Raw genomic sequence first — 18807 nt, 5'->3', positions numbered from 1 at the left:
TTCTCACACTCATTCAGACTCATTCTATAGGACCAGTACTACTCTGATTCTAAAACCAGACAAAGATATTGCCAAAAAAATCAAGAAACCAATTTTCCATATAAAAATGGATACCATCCAAAAATCAACAATACTAAAAAATACAGTCCAGCATCTTTAACCACAGCACGATTAAGTTAGATTTACTTCAGGGATGCTGCTGCCCACCAGGCTCCTCTGTCCACAAAATTCTTCAGGCAAGAATGCTGGAGTGGGTTGCCATGTCCTCTTCTGGGAGGCTTTCCCAACCCAGGGATCAAACCTGCATCTCCTGTGTCTCCTGCATTGTCAGGCAGATTCTCTACCACTGAGCCACCTAAGAAGCCCTTCAGGGATGCTGCTGTGATGCTAGGGTAGGTTAATACCTCAAATTCAACTTAAGCAATAAAATGTATTAATACAGTAGAAAGCAAAAATGGCATGATCATCTCAGTAGACTTATAGAAAGTATAATTCACCCTCAAACAACATGTGTTTGAACTGCACATGTCCACTTGTGTGCAGATTTTTTCCAAAGACTATACTGTAAAAAACTTTGGAGATTTACAACAATTTGAAAAAAACTTGCAGATAAACCTTGTAGCCCAGAAATACTGAAAAAATTTAGGAAAAGCTAGCTATGTTGTGAATGTATTAAATGTAGATACTAGTCTATTTCGTCGTTAGCTACCATGAAATATACATGTATCTATTATAAAAAGTTAAAACTTATCAAATCTCACATACACGTGGACCATACATGGCACCATTCACAGCTGAGAAAAGTATAAACGTATTATCAAATCATAACTAAAATTGTATATACTCTAGTATTGTAATAAATTTTGGGGGGCCTGTGTTGGGTCTTCGTTGGTGCCTGCCAACTTCTAGTTGTGGTGAGCGGAGGCTACTCTCTAGTTGCAGTACACAGGTTTTTCTTTGTGGTAGCTTCTCTTGTTGCGGAACCCAGACTCTAGAGCGCAGGCTTCAGTAGCTGTGGGACCAAGGATCGAATATGTGACTCCTGCATTGGCAGGCAGACACCTAACCACTGGACCACCAGGGAAGTCTTACTGTAATAACTTTGTAGCCACTTCCTGTTGTTCTTGTGGTGAGCTCAAGATGTGCAAGTACCCATAAAATATCATGTGATGCTAATCATCACTTGAGCAGTTTGTGTCTCTCCAGTAAATTTCGTATGGCAGTATAAAGTGTTCTGTGGTGGTTCTTGAGTCTTTTTCATTGTACTCAGTGCAATACTGTAAACCTTGCTTAACACCGCAGGATCCATAGGAAGTGCCACTAGTGATGTTGGAAGTGCTCCCGAGAAGCAGAGAAAAGTCGTTGTTGTCAACTCAAAGCTTATACTGCTCGCTCCATGACAGGCCAAGAAATCAAGAGACAAGTTGTTGGAGCAAGGAATAGCAACTTTATTCAGAAAGCCAGATGACTGAGAAGACGGCAGATCAGTGTCCCAAAGAACTATCTTCTCTCACTTAGAATTCAACCTGCTTTTATACTAAAAGGGTTGAAGTCAAACATTTTCTGGTTCTGATTAGACTCTGAAGGGGATGTGTTAATTTCTTCCTTCCTGCAGTCATTCACAGGTGACCCTGATCAGGATGTTTTCTGTAAGCTAAATAGATATTTTAGCTTAACGCTCATTACAGAACCCAGGGTTACCAGCGATGAGCCATTACATATAATTTAAGCTTTATAGGCAACATCCCTTTAGTGATTAACTTGTCCTGATCAGGATGTTTTCTGTAGCTAAACAAGGTATTTTAGTTTAATGCTCCTTACAGGTGAAGGCAGGGTTCCCAAAGATGGGCCCTTGTGTATATATTATATTTGTAGGCAACATCCCTTTAGTGGTTATTGTTATTTCGTCCCTCAGTGGTGTCTGATTCTTTGTGACCCCATGGATTGCAGGACACCTGGCTTCCCTGTCCTTCACTATGTCCCAGAGTTTGCTCAAACTCACATCCTTTGAGTCGGTAATGCCATCCAACCATCTCATCCTCTGTCACCCTCTTATCCTTTTGTGCTCAATCTTTCCCAGCATCAGAGTCTTGCAAGAAATGTATGTGTATTTTACCTCATAAAGCTATTCAGATAAATTCATTAGAAGTTTTGAACCAGTATGTTAAGTATATCAAAAGTTTTCAAGTGTATGGTACATTTCCAAAACTTTTTATTGTTTCTTGTTATATTGGTGACAATAGTAACTGAATTGCCTTTGGGATATCATAGCCGTTTACATTTCAAAATCTCTAGGCACCTACTGCTGCTGCTGCTACTGCTAAGTCGCTTCAGTCGTGTCTGACTCTGTGCGACCCCATAGATGGCAGCCCACCAGGCTCCCTCCTCCCTGGGATTCTCCAGGCAAGAACACTGGAGTGGGTTGCCATTTCCTTCTCCAATGCATGAAAGTGAAAAGTGAAAGTGAAGTTGCTCAGTTGTGTCTGACTCTTAGCGACCCCATGGATCATACGAAACTAAAATTTCCTTCTCACGTAACATGTATACTTGAGAATATTATTTAACACGTCGCACAAGTTCTGATTGATGGGAGAAGAGTCCATATTCCCAGGCCAGGGCTGCAGGGTTCAAACTTCCCACCGGACAAGTGCTTGGGAGGCCATGGGATTCTTAAGCTAAAATACCACATGTATGGAGGCGGGGGGGGGGGGGGGGGGAAGGGATGAGTGTACGCCTCGACGCTGTCAACAAAGATAAAAATGAAGCCAGAAGGTTTATTACACATAGTGAGGATATTTTTCAGTGTGTTTGAAATCGAGTGTCCTAGTATCATCAGTGGCTCCGCAATCTGTGCGAACTATTTTCCCGATGGAGCACCTCAGACCCTCTTTTTCCAGTTGGCCTGCTCTTTTTTTTGGACAAGAACGTCGGTTCTTCTGGAATCTGACTCTGGAATTCCTTGTGCACACCTGTGTCCCCATGTTCTGAAGTATCTGAGGAAGTTGCCACTGTCCCTCTAGGACAAGTAACAAGAGTGGTTTAAAAACAAAAGTCCCTGGAGGCGGGTAGGTTTCCACCCACCTGCAGAAGCTGATTCTGCTCAGCCACGTGGCCTCTGGACCAATTATTACTCAGGAAAAAGGGAGCTGTGCTTGCAAACTGTCCAATCAGAAGTGCAGCAGGGGAAGGTGGGTGGGGCCACGTCCCGCAGACCCTGTGATGGCTCCTAGCACGCTCTGTGTGGAGTTTCACCAGCGTTGAAGCAGCTCAGGTTAGTTCGTTGCAGCTTCATTACCGCTGTGAGCTGCAGAGGCCGCGTGAGTCTAAGGAATGTCTCTGGAGAACCCCAGAAGGTGTGAAGTGGTGAGTGTGCTGGGCGAGGTGTCTCGGTACAGGGAGGCGGGACAGGGATGATGAGACACAGTCGGCCCTAGCGGGACCGCCTCCCCGTGCGGTCCACTCCGGGGTTTGTTGCTTCGAGTCCACCTGGGGGCACCTCTCAACCTCCTTCCACTCCGGGTCCCAGCGTGGGGGTGGGGCCGGCAGCCTGGACCTCGAGCTTCCCGTTCAGCCCCTGCAGGCGGTAACTTTAAGCCCGGAGCCTCTCTGGGCAGCTTTGCCCGCACAGCCCCACGTCTCCTCCAGAATGTGTGGTGACCCCGGGGAGGGTCATCAGGGGACCATCGAGATTTGTTCTCCGTGGCTTGTGCGTGGGAGGAGTTTTGGTCTATGGGATTCTCCAGTTCCTTTCTACCTAAGGGGGACCCGTTTTCTCCTGAGTGTTAAAGAGCAGGGTTTCAAATCCTGAACTCTGTCTCCCCAGATTAACTCTTCCTACGACTGGCAGTAAATCTCTAAATTTCCAAGATCCCTCTCACATTCCTAAAGCCAACTCTCTGTCTTCAGTTCACAGCATCTTTATCAACTATTCGTCCTTCGTGGTGTATTTCAAACAGACATCATATTTTAACTGTCTATTCTTTCTCTGCAGAGTTGCGGGTGGCTCGCTTTTAAACATTTATATTTGCTGTGTATATTTTCCATGAGAGGAAAGCTGAGGATAACCACCTGGAACCACGTTGTATGAAATCCTTGTGCTTCTCCTCCCAGGATCTCTCCTGGGTGCAAACGTCCTATGGGAAGTCTTTTCGGTGGATTTTCCCCTTTGGAAATGTTCCTGGGTATTCTTGCCTGTCAGCACTACCCCTCCCCTGGTCTGTCACCCTGGAAAGATTTATTCATTTACCTGAGCCTCAGTTCTTCAAAAAATTAAAATTTATGTAACTAGTGGAGATTGAAAGATAGTATAAAATATTTCCAGAGAGGCAAGGAATAGGTGAACTTCAGAAAAAAGAAAATGGTTTTCTGCTACATTGGTTGTATTAAAAATTCTTGTTTCTCTTTTTCTTCCTCCCCGGAACAGGTGTAGTAATTTTCTGAAGTCTGTTTTTGCAGTTTTGGGGTGTTTTTTGAGAGGGTTCAAATGCAATTCCAGGGCTTAGGCTTGAGGTGTTCAAGTACAACTGAAATGAGTTGAGGGATGAATTGGGAGATGGGGTTGACATCTTTACACTCCTATGTGTAAAATGACTGATGAGAGCCTACTGAATGGCACAGGGAACTCTCCTCAGTACTCTGTGGCACCCCAAATGGGAAGGAAATCTAAAAAAGAGAGGATATGTGTATTTGTATAACTGATTCACCGTGCTGTACAGTTGAAACTAACCCAATATTGGAAAGCAATTATACTCCAATACAAATTAATAAAAATAAGGTAATATATTTCAGAGAATAAGATTATTGAAATAGAGTTGATTTACAATGTGTTTCAGGTATATAGCAAAGTGATTCAGTCATATATATACATGCATGTATATGCATATATGCAGTATATATATATACATATATACATGTATATATATTCTTTTTCAGATCTTTTTCCATTATGAGTTATCAAAATTGAGTATAGTTCCCCATGTTCTACAGTAGGCCCTTGTTGATTATCTGTTTTATATATAGAAGTGTGTATATTTTAATCCCAAACTCCTAATTTATCCTTTCCCCAATTACGTGTTTATAAAACAATTTCTTGCCATGGAAATAATAATTCACATTTTTCGAGAGTAGTAGATACTTATGGGTTCCTTGTTGACCTAGAAGAATATAATTTTCTTCCCTCCTTTCTACATAAACACCAGGTTTGTGTGATTTTGCTGGAATCACAGCTCACACCCTCAATGGAAGGAGCCCTTAAGCTGAGAGAAACAACAGAGCCCTGGAAAGCTTGGGATACAAGTGCACATGGTGCAAGGGGTCTATGGGGAGAGAGGATGTGGTGACTCCTTCAAACTCCTTTTGAAGTTGTTAACATGGTCCCTCCAGAGCTGTTTCGAGTCGTAGGTTGGAGTTTTGCATTCACAGTGTAGCTGTGCCGAGAATGTAATTTGTCTACATTGAGAAAGTTTGTGACAGTCAGGAGTTCTGAGTCCTGGGTTGGGTTCCTGCATGCGTGCTCAGCAACTCAGTCACGTCTGACTCTTTGCAACCCCATGGACTGTAGCCCACCAGGCTCCTCTGTCCATGGGATTCTCCTGGCAAGAATACTGAAGTGGGTTGCCATTTTGTCCTCCATGCGATCTTCCCAACCCAGGGATCGAACCTGAGTCTCCTACATCTCCTGTATTAGCAGGCAGATTCTTTACTACTGAGCCACCTGGGAAGCCCCATGTCCTGGGTTCAGTTCAGTTCAGTCGCTCAGTCGTGTCCAACTCTTTGCGACCCCATGAATCGCAGCATGCCAGGCCTCCCTGTCCATCACCAACTCCCAGAGTTCACCCAGACTCATGTCCATTGAGTCAGTGATGCCATCCAGCCATCTCATCCTCTGTCGTCCCCTTCTCCTGCCCCCAATCCCTCCCAGCCTCAAAGTCTTTTCCAATGAGTCAACTCTTCACATGAGGTGGCCAGAGTACTGGAGTTTCAGCTTTAGCATCATTCCTCCAAAGAAATCCCAGGGTTGAGCTCCTTCAGAATGGACTGGTTGGATCTCCTTGCAGTCCAAGGGACTCTCAAGAGTCTTCTCCAACACCACAGTTCAAAAGCACCAATTCTTCAGCGCTCAGCTTTCTTCACAGTCCAACTCTCACATCCATACATGACTACTGGAAAAACCATAGCCTTGACTAGACAGACCTTAGTCGGCAAAGTAATGTCTCTGCTTTTGAATATACTATCTAGGTTGCTCATAACTTTTCTTCCAAGGAGTAAGTGTCTTTTAATTTCATGGCTGCGATCACCATCTGCAGTGATTTGGGGTTAGGGGGTCACAAATTGCAGTTCATTTGAGTCAGAACCTTAAATTGAATTCTGCTGAGTTTTCTCACTGGGGGAACAGATGCCTGAGAAAGGGAGTGGTCCCTATATTCCCTAAGGAGAGTAGGGCATGTGGTGCTCCCAGGGTTCATTCCTGTGGCTGCTCCAGTGCCCCCACCCTCCTTCACCAGGGACTGACCTGGTCGAGCAGTTCTGTCTTAATCAGGAGAACCTGCGTGCATGCTTGCTCAGTCGTTTCAATTGTGTCTGACTCTTTGCAACTCTGGACTGTAGCCTGCCATGCTCCTCTGTCCATGCTCTAGGCAAGAATACTGGAGTGGATTGCCATGCCCTCCTTCAGGGGATCTTCCGGACCCAGGGATTGAACCTGAGTCTCTAATGTCACCTGCATTGGCAGGCAGGTTCTTTATCACCCATGCCACCTGGGAAGCCCCCCAGGAGAGCCTGCTGCTGCTGCTGCTAAGGTGCCTGAGTCGCGTCCAACTCTTGGCGACCCCATGGACTGCAGCCTACCAGGCTCCTCCATCCATGGGATTTTCCAGGCGAGAGTACTGGAGTGGGTTGCCATTGCCTTCTCCACCAGGAGAGCCTGGCATGTATTAAATTTTCTGAGTATGGCTCCGTCTGTCCTATAGGACTCAGGCTGCTTATCTGTGCTGATTTCAGTGTTTGTGGGTTTTTTCCTTTGGATTCTTCTATCCATTAAACAGTGCAGTCCTTTGGCTCTAACTTCCTTTAACACTTTGTAATTAATTCCCTGGGTGGGAAATAACATTTTTAGTTTCTGGGGCTTTAAAAAATCAGAGTTGATTGAGAGAGATGATGTCAGTAAGGCAAGACAGTTGTGGAACTAAATAGAATCTTTGTTCCTTTTAGGGAAGAGAAGCTCAAGATGTGAGATGAATGTGCTTACATTTTCAGGTATGCGTTTTCTTTTACGTCAGTGTTTGTACACATCTTTAGAGTATATTGCAGGATTTCCTGATGGCTCAGTCAATAAAGAGTCTGCCTACAATGCAGGAGACCTGGGTTCAATCCCTGGGTTGGGAAGGTCCCCTAGAGAAGGAAATGGCCAGCCACTCCAGTATTCTTGGCTGGAGAACTCCATGGACAGAGGAACCTGGCGGGCTACAGTCCATGGGGTCACAAAGGGTTGGACCCGACTGAGTGACTAATACTTAAGAGTATATTAAAATTTAAAAGGCTATAGCAGGGGACTCCCTGGTGGTCCAGTGGTTATGAGCTTTCACTGCCCAGGCAGGAGTTCAGTCCCTGCTTGGGGAACTAAGGTCCCACAAGCCATGCAGTGTAGCCAAAGGAAAAAAAAGCTAAACCCATGGAATTTCTATCTTCACTGATGTGAGGACAGCTAATCAAAGCTTACGACAGGGAGAGAGGCTAAAGAAGGAGAGGACATTTATATACCTAGGATTGATTCATGTTGCTGTATGGCAGAAACCAATACAATATAGTAAAGCTATTATCTTTTACTTAAAAGTAAATTTTAAACAAAAGCTTACATCAGTCTTTGAAAATTCTACTGTGTTTAAAGAACTAAACCCAAACCCTTGTTGCATTATAATGTTGTGTTTATTCCTGAAAATACTTCTCCCCCCTCCTTGATATGAGATACAGAGAAAGTGCAAACTGGGATGCATCTTAACCTTTTAGTTAGCAAAGATGTGGGAATTTTCATTCTGTATGGTTTATACTTTTGTAGCCATTCGTGTTTAAAGGAGCAGCTGTGGTTTCCTATGTATTGTTGTTGTTTAGTCCCTAAGTTGTGTCTGACTTTTTCTGACCCCATGTACTGTAGCACACCTGGCTTCCCTGTCCTTCACCATCTCCCAGAGTTTGCTCATGCAGATACACAGTTCTGATCATTTCTTGAGCTTCCTGTTAGTGAGGCTATCTCACCAGTTCATCCTCTGCTGCCCTCTTCTCCTTTTGCCCTCAGTCTTTCCCAGCATCAGGATCTTTTCCAGTGAGTCAGCTCTTTGCATCAGGTGGCCAAAGTATTGGAAGTTCAGCTTCAGCAACACTCCTTCCAATGAATATTCAGGGTTGATCTCCTTTAGGATTGACTGGTTTGATACAAAAGTTAAAATTAAAGACAGGTTATGAAATAGGGAACAGCTACCCACTCCAGTGGGTCTTCCCTGGTGGCTCAGTGGTTAAAGCGTCCACCTGCAATGCGGGAGACCTGGGTTCGATCCCTGGGTCGGGAAGATCCCCTGGAGAAGGAAATGGCAACCCACTCCAGTATTCTTGCCTGGAGAATCCCATGGACGGAGGAGCCTGGTGGGCTACAGTCCATGGGGTCACGAAGAGTCGGACACGACTGAGCGACCTCACTTATGAAATAGTAAAACATGGTGAATATATTTTTCTCTGCTTATTTTCAATAAACCTGCAAGATACAAAGCCTAACGTAAGCAAAGTAACTGCCCACCTGTCCTGGCCCCCTCCAGCTCTGTTACTCCAGCCACTGCAGATACACAGTTCTGATCATTTCTTGAGCTTCCTATTAGTGTTTCTTTACATAAAAATGAGCCATTGTGAATGCATAGTTTTCATAGCCATGTTTGTCCTTGTAATGAGTGGTCAGACTCCATATTTTTAAAATTTTTTTGAAATATAGTTGATTTACAATGTTAATTTCTGCTGTACAGCGAAGTGACTCGTTTATATATATATATATATATATTCTTTTTCACTATGGTTTACCCCAGGATACTGAATATATTTCCCTGTGTTAATATAGTAGAACTTCATTGTTTAGCTATTCTATATATCAGGGGTCCCCAATCTCTGGGCCTGATGATCTGAGGTGAAGCTGATGTAGTAATAATAGAAAAGTGTACAAAAAATGTACTGGCCTGAGTTATCCCCAAACCATCCCCTCACCACCACCCCAGTGCATGGAACAATTGTCTCCCACAAAATCAGTCTCTGGTGCCAAAAAGGTTGGGGACCACTGCTATGTATAATAGTTTGCATCTGCTAATCCCAGACACCCAGTCCTTTTTTCCCCCACAGCCCCTCCCTCTTGGCAAACACAGGTCTGTTCTCTGTGTCTCTGCAGACTCCACATTTCTTTGAGGTTTGCTGACAACTTACACCTTACCCCCTCTCTTCCTGCTGTGTCCACCCCTGAACAAGCTGATGACAAAGTCTGTAGTCCTCTGGCATTAGCTTCACGCTCCAGCCGTACAAGCCCCTGTATGTGTGCAGAACCTTTGTCCTGACCCCACCCCAAGATTCTTTGCTTGACCAAAGAGTATTCTGACCCTGAACCTTACCCTGGGCCTATCTGTGTAGTTCGTTGTGAAATCCAGTTTTAGCTAATAAGTAGTTCCTTAGCAAGTCCAGAAACCCCACTAATAAGTCAGTTAACCCAGAGCTCCCCAGTTCCTCATATCTGATCATTTTCTGTGTCCAACTGGGTTCCTGTGCCCCACCACTGCCCCTCAGGTGATGTGTGCTCACCATGACCTGACTTCAGTAAAAATCCTGTGAGGTCAGTGTATCCAGACCCACATATCCCTGTTTTTTCTTCAAGTAAATTTCTATCCACTGACCCCGAACCTTGCTCCCTGGCCATGGTTTCCCACTTCGACATGCTGTGTTCAGAGCTGAGCGCAGTCTCATTTCTCACCTGCTGTGAAATCTCAGCCCAGCAGTCTCCATACCTGTCCCAACGGTTCTGGATGAAATCTGCTTTATCTTGTTTCTGTCATTGAATAGTTTTTTCTCTAACACCCGCTAGCCGTGATCAAAACCCAGGCCAGGCCCTCTTCCCTTGCTTGCTGAAGCCATTTCAGCGCTACTTGAAAGGGCAGCCGTACCTACCCCCTAAGACCTCAATTATGTGGGTTATAGGCTTTTTAAATATTTATTTACTTTCAGCTACACTGGGTCTTCATTGCTGCATGCAGGCTTTCTCTAGTTGTAGCAAGTGGGGGCTACTCTCTAGTTGCTGTGCACAGGCTTCTCGTTGCGGTGGCTTCTCTTGTGGCAGAGCACAGGCTCTAGAGGTCATGGGCTCAGTATCTGTGGTCCTGTGGTCCTATGGAATCTTCCCAAATCAGGGATGGAACCCATGCCCTCTGCATTGGCAGGAGGATTCTTAACCACTAGACCATCAGGAAAATCCAGCTTTCTTTATATGTGGTTTTGGGGTTTTTTTTTGGCTTCACCATGTGGCATGCGGGATCTTAGTTCCCTGACCATGGATCAAACCTGTGCTCCTGCACTGGGGGCAGAGTCTTAACCACTGGACCACCAGGGAAGTCCCGGTCATAGACTTTTTGCTACCTTGAGTGTGTGTGTTTGCATGACACACCAGCATCAGTCTCATCGTGGGAACCAGACCCCTGGAGGTGACGATGCCAGTTGGCACCATGAGCAGCCTGGCCAGGCATGACGCACCCCTGGGGGTCTGTCTTCTCCTGCCCTGCCTTGCTCACCTGCCCTGCGTTTTGTTGGCAGCTGGTGCTGTGGGCTGCTCGGCGCTGGTGAGCTTGTGCTGGCCGCTGTACTGCCCTGTGTTCTGTTGTTGACCCCACCAGGCCTCAGTTCCAGGTTCAGCAGAGGAGAGTGGCGGTTTCAATTCCTTGGCTTTGGGGAGCAGTAGTATGTCATTGGGCTTCCCTGGTGGCTTCCAGAACCCACCTGCCAATGCAGGAGACTTGGGTTTGATCCTGGGTTGGGACGCTCCCCTGAAGAAGGAAATGGCAACCAAGTCCAGTATCCTTGCCTGGGAAATCCCATGGAAATGGCGGTTGCAAAAGAGTTGGACACGACTTAGCGACTAAACAACAAAGTATGGAATTGGGCTCTTAATGAATTAGTCCTGGGTCAATATCTTTGCCGGGATCTAACTGTGTTAGAGTGAAGCTGTGACAGAGGCAGGGTTGGCTGGCCCTGATATACCCCAGTGAGGGGTGGCAGAGAGGGACTTTGTGCTGTGCAGGAGGTGGTTTCAAGGAGTGTTGCTCCTGAAAGAACAGTCATCTGAAAAGACAGGGACTTCCCAAGTGGTCCAGTGGTTGAGACTCCCAGCTTCCACTGCAGCGGGTGCAGGATCAATCCCTGGTTGGGGAACTAAGATCCCACATGCGGGACCATGCTAAGTTGCTTCAGTCGTGTCTGACTCTTTGGGACACTGTGGACTGTAGCCCACCAGGCTCCCCGTCCATGGGATTCTCCAGGCAAGAATACTGGAGTGGGTTGCCATGCCCTCCTTCAGGGGATCTTCCCAACCCAGGGACTGAACCCTGTCTCTTGCATCTCCTGCATTGGCAGGGGGGGGGGGTCTTTATCACTAGTACCAATGTGGCCAAAAATTTGAGAAAGAGAGAGAGAAGAGCGGGGGTGGGGGGAGACAGCAGACAGTAGTTGGCAGGCTAAAACCATACTCCCCTAACACAGAGGGCTCATGAGCACGCTTAAGCTCCTCTTAAGTTTCTCTGCCCCTGCCTCTACTGCAGCAAAGCTCCTGACCCTCAGAGTTACAGGGACAACATGCTGTAGCACAGCCAAGGGGTTAGTTCAGACTGACTTTAAACCTCGGGTTAGTTTAAACTTACTTTAAACAACACAGCAACAGTTGTCATGAACAAGCCCCCTATTCCTGCTGGCACATACGTGAGGCCCTCAGGAGGGAAAATCTTATAAATACCACAGTGGAGAGGTCACTCTCTCCCCTGGAATATGTTCAGTGACTGAAAAAACAACACAGGGATGGACAGGAGAGAGGAAACAAACGAAAAATACAGAAACAAGGGTCCACAATTGGCCCCAACTGGAAGTCTAAAATACACTAAAAGACTTTAAACAACCCAAATGATAAAGGGGTACTTTTGGGTTTCTGGGCCCCTACAGCAGAGCTTCTGAATTAATTTGGTCATCTGCTGTGTTGCATTGATTCACAAACCTTCATGCAAATAATCAGTGCTGGGTTTCCAATTATATTAGAATCCCAGTAAACTTAAAGCAGGGCTTTCCTTGGTGGCTCAGTGGTAGAGAATCCGCCTGCCAGTGCAGGAGATTGCGGCTCAATTCCTGTTGGGAAGATCTCCTGGAGAGGGAAATGGCAAGCCACTCTAGTATTCTTGCCTGGAAAATTCCATGGACAGAGGAGCTGGCAGGCTACAGTCCATGGGGTCTAAAAAGAGTCAGACACAACTGAGCGACTAAACAACATCAACAAACTTAAGCAAGGAACTTCCCATAATCTTAGAGGAATTACTGAATAGGCATATCTTTCTTTAATGATTGTCAGCCAACTCTTTTCTTGCCTAAATTCTCCCATGGTCATAGGATCAATTTTCCTAAAGTATTCTATAGTGAACAGGAAAGCTCTGGACCAATGATTCACAAATTAAAGTTAAATACTTTTTTTTTTAAGAAGTTGAATATTATTAAATTGTTTATTCTCCTGCAAGGCTGTTACTTCACTGTATAAAAATAGCACCAGCAAACACAGTATATTGCAAAATTAAGATAGTAATATTCTTCATTGGACACTATACAACTAACAAACTTTTCTCCACTGGCAGTTATTTCTAGTGGGAAGATAATTTTGACCCAAATCCAAGGATAGCTGTAAGCAAGTTACAGTGTCATATAAGGTGTAAGATAACCATGTTATCCTTGAATTACATAATTTTTGTAATTAGTTTTACCAGAGATAATTTCAGGAATTCTGAATATTATAACTGGAGCCTAGCCTAAAAATCACAGGATGCTGTGGAAAAGATGCACAGTTTATCTGAAGTCATTAGAAAGTTAAGCGGTATTTTCTTCAGGAAACATTGTTACAAGTAGTTTCTTTTGCTAAAAGTTGCTTTTTAAATATCTATCCACCACTAATTTAAGACAACTATGCTAGATTAAGTTGTTTCAAAGTAGTTTATTTAGGGGTTCCATTTTCACTCCTCAATAGATTTTATGTATTTCTCATATGCTTCTTCACTCATTAGTTCATCTAGTTCTGAAGGGTTACTGAATGTCATCTTGATCAGCCAACCATCTTCATAACACGACTTGTTGACAAGTCCTGGATTTTCTGCTAGAGCTTTATTAATTTCAGTTACTTCTCCTGATAGAGGAGAACAGAGTTCACTAGCAGCTTTCACACCTTCCAAAGCACCAAACTCCTCGTTTGTTCAACTTTGTCCCAACTTCAGGCAGACTACAGTAAACAACATCTCCCAAAGCTTCCTGTGCAAAATTGCTGATTCCCACTGTTCCAACACCATTTTCTGTTGTTACCCATTCGTGTTTTTCTGTGAATTTCCGCACCGACAGCAGAGTAGGGCCGGTGCGCAGCGCCCGGACGGCACCCAGCGCCCGGACGGCACCCGCTCTCAGTCCCCAGGGCCGCAGCGAGCAGGGCGCGCTGGGTGCCGAGATGGCGCGCAGGCTGCCGACCGCAGCCCACACGCTCCGCACCGCGCGCAGCGCCATGTTCGCACGGGTGCAGAGGGTCTCCGCGTGGCACCTAGAGCACCCCAGCTGGCAGGGGCCTAAATACTTTTTGCTAATTCCAAATTGGCTTGACAAAATAGGACCCCACAGTCTACCCCCCTAGGTAAATTGCATTATTGTGCTCATGCTCCGTTGTATCCAACTCTTTGTGACCCCATGGACTGTAGCCTGCCAGGCTCTTCTGTACACGGGATTTTTCAGGCAAGAATACTAGAATGCGTTGCCATTTCTTTTTGCAGGGGATCTTCCCAACCCAGGGATCAAACCTGAGTCTCCTTTATCTCCTTTGCAGGGAGATTCTTTCCCCACTGAGCCATCGAGGAAGCCTAAATCACATAACATGGGCCAATGAAAATTAAACAGGGCCTTGATGGATTGAAGACCATTACCAAAAAAGAATTTTTTTTGGCTGCACCATATAGCACCTAGGATGTTAGTTCCTCACCCAGGGATTGAACCTGTGCCCCCTGAAGTGGAAACACAGATTCTTAACCACTGGGCCACCAAGGAAGTCCCCACAAAAATTATTTAGCAAAGAGGTGATTACTCCCTGTACTTCTCTTTTTCACAGCTGAATTTGGCCTGTTCTTAAATCTAAACAGACTGAATGACACCTGACAGTGGATTACTGAACACTTGAGGTTGTGGTCACACCAAATGAACCTTTGTACTCAGTCCCCAACATTGTGGAAATTACCGACTCCATCCCGTCAACAGCTGGCAGATACCCTGCTCTCACAGATTCAGATAAATTTGTTGTGTTTGATGCCTATTTCAACAGCTTCTTTGCTGCACTTGGCCCTCACCTCTGAAGGGACGTGATACACCTTGACCTGGTTAGCTTTGGGAACCTCAGCACCGCTGCCCCTGCACACGGTCTCTGCAGTCAGGATGTGAGCTGCATCCTCTTGGCTCCAAGAGCACAGGTATGACATGACATTGATGACATTCTCCTCTGAGGAAGTTCATCTGACATTCAGGACATTGCAGATACCGAAAAAAGTTGCTCATGAAAAGTGCATGGGTCATTAGCCCATCCATAAGTAAGGCCCTGACCCCTTGGTTAAATTCCTGAAAATTATATGGTAAATAAACAAGGGGCTCCTTCCTCCCCGACACTATGAAAAAAATAACAATTGTCCCTCCCTACACCCACAGCAACTCCTAGGTTGTTTTGATGTTTGGAAGGCAACATATTCTTTTTTATTTTAATGGAGTTTATTTGGGGCTATGCTGGGTCTTTGTTGCTGGGCAGGCTTTTCTCTGGTTGCAGCGAGCAGGGGCTACTCTCTCTTATGGTGCATGGGCTTCCATTGTGGTGGCTTCTCTTGTTGCAGAGCGTAGTTTCTAGAGCGCAGGCTCAGTATTGAGGAGCATGGGCTTAGCTGCTCCGTGGCACATGGGATCTTCTAGGACCAGGGATCAAACCCGTGTCCCCTGCATTGGCAGGCAGATTCTTCACCACTAAACCTCCAGGGAAGCCCCTGATAATAAGACCCTCTTGAAATACAATGAAGCCAACCCTGAGCCTCTGGCTCAGCCTTCCTGTAGGAAAAGGCTTCCTCCCCTCCTCCAATCTCTTTCTAGGTACCATAGTTTTGGAAGAGGTCACTTTTCACCATTCAGTTCAATGTTACTTGTAGGCTTGTCATGTGTGACTTTTATCATGTTGAAGTGTATTCATTCTGTACCTAATATGTTGAGTTTTTATCATGAAAGGATGTTAAATTTTGTCAAATTCTATTTCTGCATCTATTAAGGTGATTATATAATTTCTTTAATCTTTTAAAAAAAATTTGTAATACTTTTTCTTTTGGCTGTGCTAGGTCCTAGCTGCGGTTTGTGGGATCTTTAGTTAGCATATAGGCTCTTTAGCTTCGGCATGCAGGATCTAGTTCCCTGACCAGCAATCGAACCAGGGCCCTTGCGTGGGGAGCTCAGAGTTCTTAACCGCTGGACCACCAGGGAAGTCCCAATAGTTATTTCTTTAAATAAGCTTTCTGCTATTCTCCCTCTCTTCTCCTTACGGGATTTCCATGATGCATATATTATGTCTTTTCTTGCAACCTCATGGACTGTAGCCTGCCAGGCTCCTCTGTCCGTGGGATTCTCCAGGCAAGAATTTTGGAGTGGGTTGCCATTTCCTTCTCCAACGGATCTTCCTGACCCAGGAATCGAACCAGAGTCTTCTGAATTGCAGGCAGACTCTTTACCGACTGAGCTACGAGGGAAGTCTATGTCTTTTGTTGATGTTCCCTGCAGCTGTGAAAGTGCTGCACTCAATATGCCAGCAAATTTGGAAAACTCAGCAGTGGCCACAGGACTGGAAAATGTCAATTTTCATTCCAATCCCAAAGAAAAGTAATGCCAAAGAATGCTCAAATCACCGCACAATTACACTCATCTCACACACTAGTAAAGTAATGCTCAAAATTCTCCAAGCCAGGCTTCAGCAATATGTGAACTGTGAACTGTGAACTTCCAGATGATCAAGCTGGTTTTAGAAAAGGCAGAGGAACCAGAGATCAAATTGCCAACATCCGCTGGATCATGGAAAAGCAAGAGCGTTCCAGAAAGACATCTATTTCTGCTTTATTGACTATGCCAAAGCCTTTGACTGTGTGGATCACAATAAACTGTGGAAAATTCTGAAAGAGATGGGAATACCAGACCACTTGACATGCCTCCTGAGAAAACTGTATGCAGGTCAAAAAACAACAGTTAGAACCAGACATGGAAAAATGGACTGGTTCCAAATTGGGAAAGGAGTATGTTAAGACTGTATTCAACTTATTTACAGAGTACATCATACGAAATACTGGACGGGATGAAGCACAAGCTGGAATCAAGATTGCCAGGAGAAATATCAATAACCTCAGATATGCAGATAACACCACCCTTATGGCAGAAAGTGAAGAGGAACTAAAGAGCCTCTTGATTAAAGTGAAAGAGAAGGGTGACAAAATTGGCTTAAAACTCAACATTCAAAAAACTGAGATCACGCATTCAGTCCCAGCACTTCATGGCAAATAGATGGAGACACAATGGAAACAGTGACAGACTTTATTTGGGTGGGGGGAGCTCCAAAATCACTGCAGATGGTAACTGCTGCCATGAAATTAAAAGACACTTGTTTCTTGGAAGAAAAGCTATGACCAACCTAGACAGCATATTAAAAAGCAGAGACATTACTTTACCAACAAAGGTCTATATAGTCAAAGCTATGGTTTTTCCAGCAGTCATGGATGGATGTGAGTTGGACCATAAAGAAAGCTGAGCACTGAAGAATTGATGCTTTTGAACTGTGGTATTGGAGAAGACTCTTGAGAGTCCCTTGGACTGCAAGGAGATCCAACCAGTCCATCCTAAAGAGATCAGTCCTGAGTGTCCATCAGAAGGACTGATGCTGAAGCAGAATCTCCAATACTTTGGCCACCTGATGCAAAGAGCTGAGTCACTGGAAAAGACTCTGATGCTGGGAAGGATTGAGGGCAGAAGGAGAAGGGCATGACAGAGGATGAGATGGTTGGATGGCATCACCGTCTCAATAGACATGAGTGTGAGCAAGCTCTGAGAGATGGTGAAAGACAGAGAACCCTGGTGTGTTGCAGTCCATGGGGTTGCAAAGAGTCAGACACGACTGAGCGACTGAACAAGTCTTGCAAAGCATCTCCAGGAAGGTCTAGCATTTGGAAGGGGTATGTTAATCTTTTCTTTTTATTGTAGCCATTCACAGGTGGGCCGAGATTATATACCTGTTAGCTAAACACAAGCACTATAGTTTAACAGTCGAACTTCCTGGTAGCTCAGTTGGTAGAGAATCCTTCTACAATGTGGGAGACCTGGGTTCAGTCTCTGGGTCTGGAAGATCCCCTGGAGGAGGAAATAGCAATCAACTCCAGTATTCTTGCCTGGAGAATCCCATGGACAGAGGATTCTGGTGGGCTACAGTCCATTGGGTCACAAAGCATCAGCCACAACTGAGCGACTAACACACGCATACAAAGGGGCAGGGTCCTTTGAAGCAGGCCATTATGTATGATTATAGTAACAACAGCAAGGAAAAGCAAGTCAAAGAAACCATTTCCATCATAGAGTCAGAGTTGGCTTTTCTCTGCAACAGTTGGGGATCAGAGTTGTCCCTTTTCCCCACTACATGCTGTCTTGCTGACTTGTGTTCTTCTTCTAGACATAAATCACACAATTTGGCCACATAGTTTGTTTGTGAGGTTCCTGAAGGGGAATCTAGGGATGATATATGGTCCTCTGTTAACTTCTTATTCTATTTATTCATTTCTACTTTTTTAAAAATTTATCTTTAATTGGAGGATAATTGCTTTACAATGTTGTGTTGGTTTCTGCTGAGCAACACGAGTCAGCTATAAGTATACATACATCTCCTCCCTCTCGACCTGCTTCTTTGATTTACAGAAAGAACTGACAAACTAGTCAAGGTTTTGTGTGGTTAAATACTGGAAAGGTGTGCTTGGGCGGGAGATGAATAGGGCATGGAGGTGCCTCATTTAAAAGTTAGTTCCATTATAGCTTTGCTGAAATGGCAAGGAAAGGGACGTCCTGCTGAGGGCATTTTCCTATAAAGAGCTGTCTAAATTATCTCCTGAAGATGCGTTTTTTTAATTTTTTCTTGTACCTTTGAATTTTTTTTGGCAGATACTGGACAGGTTGTACTGTGAAAAGGAACTGAGGTAAATAGGCCTTTAATGTCAGGTTTGATGTTTATTTGACTAAACTTAAGTTTTGTTGACTATTTGTTGTTGCGGTCAGAGGTAAAATAGCCTCAGCTGTCCTTGCTTTTGTCTCCCCTATCTGCCTTGGGGGTACTGTGTTAGTCGCTCAGTTGTGTCTGACTCTGCAACCCCAGGAACTGTAGCCCACCAGGCTCCTCTGTCCATGGGATTCTCCAGGCAAGAATACCAGAGTAGGTTGCAACGCCCTCCTCCAGGGGATCTTCTCAGCTAA

General features: G+C 45.0%; 1 protein-coding gene and 1 pseudogene across 1 annotated transcript in view; one reads left to right on the top strand and one right to left on the bottom strand.

Annotated features, from left to right (window-relative positions):
• Positions 1–3209: 3209 nt before the first annotated feature.
• Positions 3210–18807, top strand: part of LOC105610484 (zinc finger protein 791-like) — a 40127-nt gene continuing 24529 nt past the window's right edge. The window contains exons 1-2 of the mRNA XM_042249878.2: positions 3210–3363; positions 14609–14753. The gene's annotated coding sequence lies outside the window, so the exon portion shown is untranslated. The remainder of the gene's footprint in view (positions 3364–14608; positions 14754–18807) is intronic.
• LOC101108223 (glycine cleavage system H protein, mitochondrial-like) lies at positions 13230–13818 on the bottom strand (annotated as a pseudogene).

The sequence above is a fragment of the Ovis aries genome, chromosome 5, assembly GCF_016772045.2.
Source record: "Ovis aries strain OAR_USU_Benz2616 breed Rambouillet chromosome 5, ARS-UI_Ramb_v3.0, whole genome shotgun sequence".
NCBI classification, from domain to species: Eukaryota; Metazoa; Chordata; class Mammalia; order Artiodactyla; family Bovidae; genus Ovis; species Ovis aries.
This window is presented reverse-complemented; position numbering and strand designations above follow the sequence as displayed.